The 7,428-nt window shown below is 46.1% G+C and overlaps 1 long non-coding RNA gene across 1 annotated transcript; it reads left to right on the forward strand.

Moving 5' to 3' along the window:
- Positions 1-742: 742 nt before the first annotated feature.
- LOC141021198 (uncharacterized) lies at positions 743-1,344 on the forward strand. Its single transcript, XR_012181374.1, has 3 exons — positions 743-830; positions 1,040-1,134; positions 1,242-1,344. It is a non-coding gene; the product is annotated as an uncharacterized lncRNA (long non-coding RNA).
- Positions 1,345-7,428: the final 6,084 nt, after the last annotated feature.

Here is a 7,428-nt window from a genome sequence, read left to right on the forward strand (position 1 = left end):
TTCCCCTCTGCGCCCTCAGCCCCTCTTGCCCTGTGCGCCTTCGTAGCTCGTCCGCACCTCCCTCGTCGGCGATCCCGCGCCTCGCCGTGACCGCTGAGCCTCGCCAGAGCTTCGGCCGGACGCGAGCGGCGGCACCCGAGCCCGTGCCCCTCGCCCTGGCTATATAAAGGCCACCCGAGCCCCTTCCAAGCACTCCATCGCCTCCACCACTCTCTCAGAGCCCCGCCCGACCACTCCACCGAGCTCGGGGAGCTCCAGTTCCTCCTCCATGGTCGCCAGTCCGCCTCGGCTTCGGCTTAAATTAGTCCAACGCCGAGCCCTCCTCCACCTCCAGCCACCACCATCGCCTTCCCCACACCCCAGTGATCCTCCCCAGCCCTTCATCTCGTCGCCGGAGTGCCTAAAGCCGCTGCCCCAAGATCCAGCACCGCCGCCGTTGCTCTCTGTTCCGGTGGCCATCCCATCTCCCGCCCTCCTCGACGTGCGTGCACCCCCAGGGCGGATGAGAGGCATCCTCCCGTGCCTGCTGGTGGTCCGAGCTCCGCAAGTGGTGGCCGGAGCCGCCGGAGCCACCGCTGGCCGTGCCCCTCTGTTCAGCCGCGGACCCCAGTGCCGCAGCCGCTTCGACCCTCCCCGGCGCCTGCTCTCCACTCTTGTCGGACGCGGCGTCGTCCCCTGAACCCTCCGGTGGCCGGAGCTCGGCCGGAGACCACCGGAGCTGGCCGGGCCGTCGCCGGTGTCGCCCCTCCCCTGCTCCTCTGTTCTTCGCGTCGGGAGGAGGAAGAAGGACCGAGAGGAGAGAGAGAGAGAGGATAAAGTGGACCCCGCCTGTAAGTCTCACAGCCGCCCGACCCCGCCTTGCCACGCTGGATAAGTGGAAGCGTATTCCACAAAATACGTCTTCCTTTGTCCGAAAACGTAGTCTATATTTGCTTCAACAGCAAATACGTTTTCCCTTCGGGAAGGCGTATTTCTCTCTGTTGCGGCCAAGAATACGCTTTCCCGTTCTGAAAGTGTATTATCTGAAATAAGTTTTCAGTTTTTCAGCCCAGGGACCTGTTTGTGGAGAAATGTTTACAGATTGGTCCCTGAACTTCGTCGGGCTATAACTTTTTGCTCGCAACTCCGTTTGAGGTGATTCCAAAGCCCACATTTTTGCCTCGTCGAGCCCGTTCTGTTGGTAGTATTTTCATGATGTTTTGATATTCTGAAAATGACCATTTGCCCTTACGCTTAATCAGCCCCCTCCGAGAGAGAACGTTTTCCGGCGATTCGTTCTACGAGCTTCTCGCACCTTCTCCCAGTGATTTCTTCCACCCCAGGCAAGTCACAATATCCACTTACGTGATAGTCATGCAGTAGCCATGGTTTTCAACTTGAATATTTATTAAATGTTTTCTTGCTTAAAATATGGGTATCGTTGTTTCAGTAATGCTTCTGGGTTAGTGCTTACTTTCTTGCTATGTTGTTATGCACCTGGTTATCATGCCCTGCTAGTTGCTAGTATTCCTTTTCATATGCTTATGCTTGCTAGTAGTACATGTTGATGTTGGTGATGGTCTTCGGTGCATGACTGCCGTCTGTCCCGAGTACCATTGTTATGCATGTTCCATTGTATCCAGTTGGTTAAATGCTTGCATGATGGCATTGTTGATATGCTCTTGCATGATATTTATTGTTGATGCTAGTGGTCATGCTATGTTTTTGAGAAGTATGTACTTGTGATGTTCATGCTAGTCAGTATGCCATGCTCAGTTGGATATGATTCATTGTTGATATGGTTAATAGTTATGTTGCACCTCCATGCTTATGTTGATATCATGTTCATGCATTGTAATTTGCATCATGTTATTTTATCATGGCTCAGCATATTTGCATTCAAGTTTAACCGGATTAAATTGAACTTGAACAACTGTTGGATGAGTCATAGTGCCACCATATCGAGCTGACCAGTGCAACCACGCTTGCCTTTATGGGAAGGTCCTAACTGGGTCTATTTTCATGCCTCTCGCCGGTGCCTCCAACGAGGGAAGGTTATGGGCGTGCGGTACCCTGTCCCGGTAAGCAGCCATAACCTTGTGTGCCCGTTGTTGTTATAACCAGTTTGTCCCCGTTTGAGACCGTTTTTGCCACGATGGTGGCCGTCTTGCCACGACGGTGGCCGTTTTGCCACGACGGTGGCCGTTGGTGTCTTTGGTAGACACGGGGCCACCCAGGACTAGCCCAGTGGGGAGTGAGTCGGAGTGGCCGGGAGAGTGTCATGGCAGTAGGACGGTTTTGTCGGAACGCCGTTGGTCCACCCGAATGGGAGTGCGAGGCCATGGGTTCCGTGTGGTGTGGGTCCCTGCGGAGTGGAGTTCACCACCGTCGTCGTTGTTCCGCTGCTAGAGTTATTCCGCTGCTTCGAGTTGTTCTGCTGCTTGCATAGAGCAACTGAGGATGGCGCAGTGTCGCCGTGCTGATGTTATTCATTGTAATATCGGAGACCTTGTATTCATATTCGTGTAATAATAGAAATCTGGTTCTTTCTATGCTAAGCAGTGCCGTATTCCAGAAGACTTCTCCTCGATCTCTGGGCTGGAATACGGGGCGTTCCGGTTTCTCTAAGCCGGGGTGCCTCAGGGCGCGCCCTACCCCCCTGGGCGCACGCCCTTGCCTCGTGGGCACCTTGTTTGCCCTCCGGACTCCGTTTTCTTGCACGATACTTCTTTTGGTCGGTAAGAATTCATTATATAATCTCCCGAAGGTTTTGACCATCGTACCACACAAATATCCTCTGTTTTTGTTTCGAGCTGTATCTGTCGCAGATTAGAGCAAGATGTCTTCTCAAGAATCAATCGGGGAGAGCCGGGTGTCTAATCCGACACCGGGGCCAAGAGCAAACAGTGATGCTGACCACTTTGGGCCATCAATAGAGGAAGAGATGGAGGCCGACTTGAAAAGGATAGATGCCCTGGAGGAGGATCAAGAAGTTACTTCCCGTTTCTGTGCCGGATTCTTGATGGGGAACTACATAGCTCAGCTATTCCAAACTCGGTCATCCCCTCCAATGTTAAATTTCTCTCTTATGAAAATATGAAAAAGAGTGTTACCTGTTCTCCCGCAGCTATGCAACATCCATGGGTGAAAGGAGCTCTAGCCGTCACGGGTAAGCTCCGTAAGGAAATAATGGACCTCAAGCAACAAGTCAATAAGCTCGAGGAAGAGAATCGTATCCTGAGGGGCATCATCACCAAGAATATCACATCACCACCTCCGAAGAAAGAGACATAAACACATGGGTATGGGCACTCCCCTTGGCAACTGCCAAGCTTGGGGGAGGTGCCCCGGTATCGTATCACCATCACACTCCTATCTTTACCATTTTTCTTAGTTCGATCCTTTTAGTAATATCTTGATCTAGTAGAATAAAGTTTTAGTATGATTTATTTTTGAGTTTTGCTTTATGATCCTTCTATGTAATCGAGTCCGTGAGCTATATATAATAAAGATTAGTTTTGAATCAAGGGCTTGATTATCTTGCTATGATCTTGAGGGAATTAAAGAAAAAGAAAGAATAGAAAGAAATAAAGAGATCATATTGATCTTATGGAGAGTAATGACTTCACATATAAAGAGTATGATGAATAAAAGTTGTTGAGAGTTGACAAACATAGTTTTGGTCATCGTTGCAATTAATAGGAAGTAATAAAGAAAGAGAGGTTTTCACATATAAATATACTATCTTGGACATCTTTGATGATTGTGAGCACTCATTAAAATATGACATGCTAAAGAGTTGATGTTGGACAAGGAAGACAACGTAATGGGTTATGTTTTATTATATCTGAAATAAAGTATATTGTCATGGATCATCCAACATGTTGAGCTTGCCTTTCCCCCTCATGCTAGCCAAATTCTTTGCACCAAGTAGAGATACTACTTGTGCTTCCGAATAACCTTAAACCAGTTTTGCCATGAGAGTCCACCATACCTACCTACGGATTGAGTAAGATCCTTCAAGTAAGTTGTCATCGTTGCATGCAATAAAAATTGCCCTCTAAATATGTATGATTTATTAGTGTGGAGAAAATAAGCTTTATATGATCTTGTGATGTGGAAGCAATAAAAGCGACGGACTGCATAATAAAGGTCCATATCACAAGTGGCAATATAAAGTGACGTTCTTTTGCATTAAGATTCCGTGCATCCAACCATAAAAGCACATGAAAACCTCTGCTTCCCTCTGCGAAGGGCCTATCTTTTACTTTTGTCTTATAACTTATGCAAGAGTCATGGTGATCTTCACCTTTCCTTTTTACATTTTATCCTTTGGCAAGAACCTTGAGTTGGAAAGATCCTGATATATATATATATATATATATATATATATATATATATATATATATATATATATATATATATATATATATATATCCAATTGGAAGTAAGTTAGCATGAACATTATTGTTGACATTACCCTTGAGGTAAAAGGTTGGGAGGCAACACTATAAGCCCCTATCTTTCTCTGTGTCCGATTAAAACTCCATAACCATAACTATTGCGTGAGTGTTAGCAATTGTGAAAGACTAAATGATAGTTGAGTATGTGGACTTGCTGAAAAGCTCTTACATAGACTCTTTCCGATGTTATGATAAATTGCAATTGCTTCAATGACCGAGATTATAGTTTGTTAGTTTTCAATGAAGTTTCTGATTCATACTTGACATTGTGAATAGATTGTTACTTGAGCATAAGAAATCGTATGACAATATTTATATATGTTGTGGTTATAAGAATGATCATGATGCCCTCATGTCCGTATTTTATTTTATCGACACCTCTATCTCTAAACATGTGGACATATTTTTCGTTATCGGCTTCCGCTTGAGGACAAGCTGGGTCTAAGCTTGGGGGAGTTGATACGTCCATTTTGCATCATGCTTTTGTATCGATATTTATTGCATTATGGGTTGTTATTACACATTATGTCACAATACGTATGCCTATTCTCTCTTATTTTACAAGGTTTACATGAAGAGGGAGAATGTCGGCAGCTGGAATTCTGGGCTAGAAAAGGAGCAAATATTAGAGACCTATTCTACACAGCTCCAAAAGTCCTGAAACTTCACGGAGGCAGTTTTTCGAATTAATAAAAATACTGAGCGAAGAAAGTACCAGAGGGGGGCCACCCACCATCCATGAGGGTGGGGGCGCGCCCTACCCCCCTAGGCGCGCCCCTGCCTCGCGGCCCCCCTGGCAGGCCTCCGGTGCCCATCTTCTGCTATATGATGTCTTTCACCCTGGAAAAAATCAGGAGGAAGCTTTCGGGACGAAACACCGCCGCCACGAGGCGGAACCTGGATCCAATCTAGGGCTCCGGCGGAGCTGTTCTGCCGGGGAAACATCCCTCCGGGAGGGGGAATCATCACCATCGATCCTCTCAGCGGGAGGGGGTCAATCTCCATCAAGATCTTCACCAGCACCATCTCATCTCAAACCCTAGTTCATCTCTTGTATCCAATCTTTGTCTCAAAACCTCGGATTGGTACCTGTGGGTTGCTAGTAGTGTTGATTACTCATTGTAGTTGATGCTAGTTGGTTTATTTGGTGGAAGATCATATGTTGAGATCCTTCATGCATATTAATACCCCTTTGATTTTGAACATGAATATGATTTGTGAGTAGTTACGTTTGTTCCTGAGGACATGGGAGAAGTCTTGCTATAAGTAGTCATGTGAATTTGATATTCGTTCGATACTTTGATGAGATGTATGTTGTCTCTCCTCTAGTGGTGTTATGTGAACATCGACTACATGACACTTCACCATTGTTTGGGCCTAGAGGAAGGCATTGGGAAGTAATAAGTAGATGATGGGTTGCTAGAGTGACAGAAGCTTAAACCCTAGTATATGCGTTGCTTCGTAAGGTGCTGATTTGGATCCATTTGTTTCATGCTATGGTTAGGTTTACCTTAATACTTCTTTTGTAGTTGCGGATGCTTGCAATAAGGGTTAATCATACGTGGGATGCTGATACGTCTCCAACGTATCTAGAATTTTTTATTGTTCCATGCTATTATATTATCTGGTTTGGATGTCTACGGGCTTTATTATGCACTTTTATATTATTTTTGGGACTAACCTATTAACCCAGAGCCCAGTGCCAGTTTCTAGTTTTTCCCTTGTTTCAGTGTTTCGCAGAAAAGGAATATCAAACGGAGTCCAAACGGAATGAAACCTTCGGGAAAGTTATTTTTGGAACGGAAGCAATCCAGGGGACTTGGAGTGCACGTCAGGGAATCAACGAGGAAGGCACGAGGCAGGGGGGCACGCCCACCCCCCTGGGCGCGCCCTCCACCCTCGTGGGCCCCTCGTGGCTCCCCTGACGTATTTCTTCCTCCTATATATACCAATATACCCTAAAACCATCGGGGAGCAGAATAGATCGGGAGTTCCGCCGCCGCAAGCCTCTGTAGCCACCAAAAACCAATCGGGACCCTGTTCCGGCAGCCTGCCAGAGGGGGGATCCCTTACCGGTGGCCATCTTCATCATCCTAGCGATCTCCATGACGAGGAGGGAGTAGTTCACCCTCGAGGCTGAGGGTATGTACCAGTAGCTATGTGTTTGATCTCTCTCTCGTGTTCTTGAGGTGATACGATCTTGATGTATCGTGAGCTTTGCTATTATAGTTGGATCTTATGATGTTTCTCCCCCTCTACTCTCTTGTAATGGATTGAGTTTTCCCTTTGAAGTTATCTTATCGGATTGAGTCTTTAAGGATTTGAGAACACTTGATGTATGTCTTGCCGTGCTTACCTGTGGTGACAATGGGATATTCACGTGATTAACTTGATGTATGTTTTGGTGATCAACTTGCGCGTTCCGCCCATGAACCTATGCATAGGGGTTGGCACACGTTTTTGTCTTGACTCTCCGGTAGAAACTTTAGGGCACTCTTTGAAGTTCTTTGTGTTGGCTGAATAGATGAATCTGAGATTGTGTGATGCATATTGTATAATCATACCCATGGATACTTGAGGTGACATTGGAGTATCTAGGTGACATTAGGGTTTTGGTTGATATGTGTCTTAAGGTGTTATTCTAGTACGAACTCTTGAATAGATCGATCCAAAAGAATAACTTTGAGGTGGTTTCGTACCCTACAATAATCTCTTCGTTTGTTCTCCGCTATTAGTGACTTTGGAGTGACTCTTTGTTGCATGTTGAGGGATAGTTATATGATCCAATTATGTTATTATTTGTAACGCCCACGATGCGGCTATATCTCCCACGTGTCGAGGCACGACTTAGAGGCATAACCGCATAGTGGTTTTGTCGCAAGAAGGGTCATCTTCACACAATCCCATGTAATGAACAAGAATGGGATAAAGAGTTGGCTTACAATCGCCACTTCACACAATACATAAATATAATTCATACATCATC

Source organism: Aegilops tauschii, chromosome 4 (assembly GCF_002575655.3).
Source record: "Aegilops tauschii subsp. strangulata cultivar AL8/78 chromosome 4, Aet v6.0, whole genome shotgun sequence".
In the NCBI taxonomy this organism is placed as follows: Eukaryota; Viridiplantae; Streptophyta; class Magnoliopsida; order Poales; family Poaceae; genus Aegilops; species Aegilops tauschii.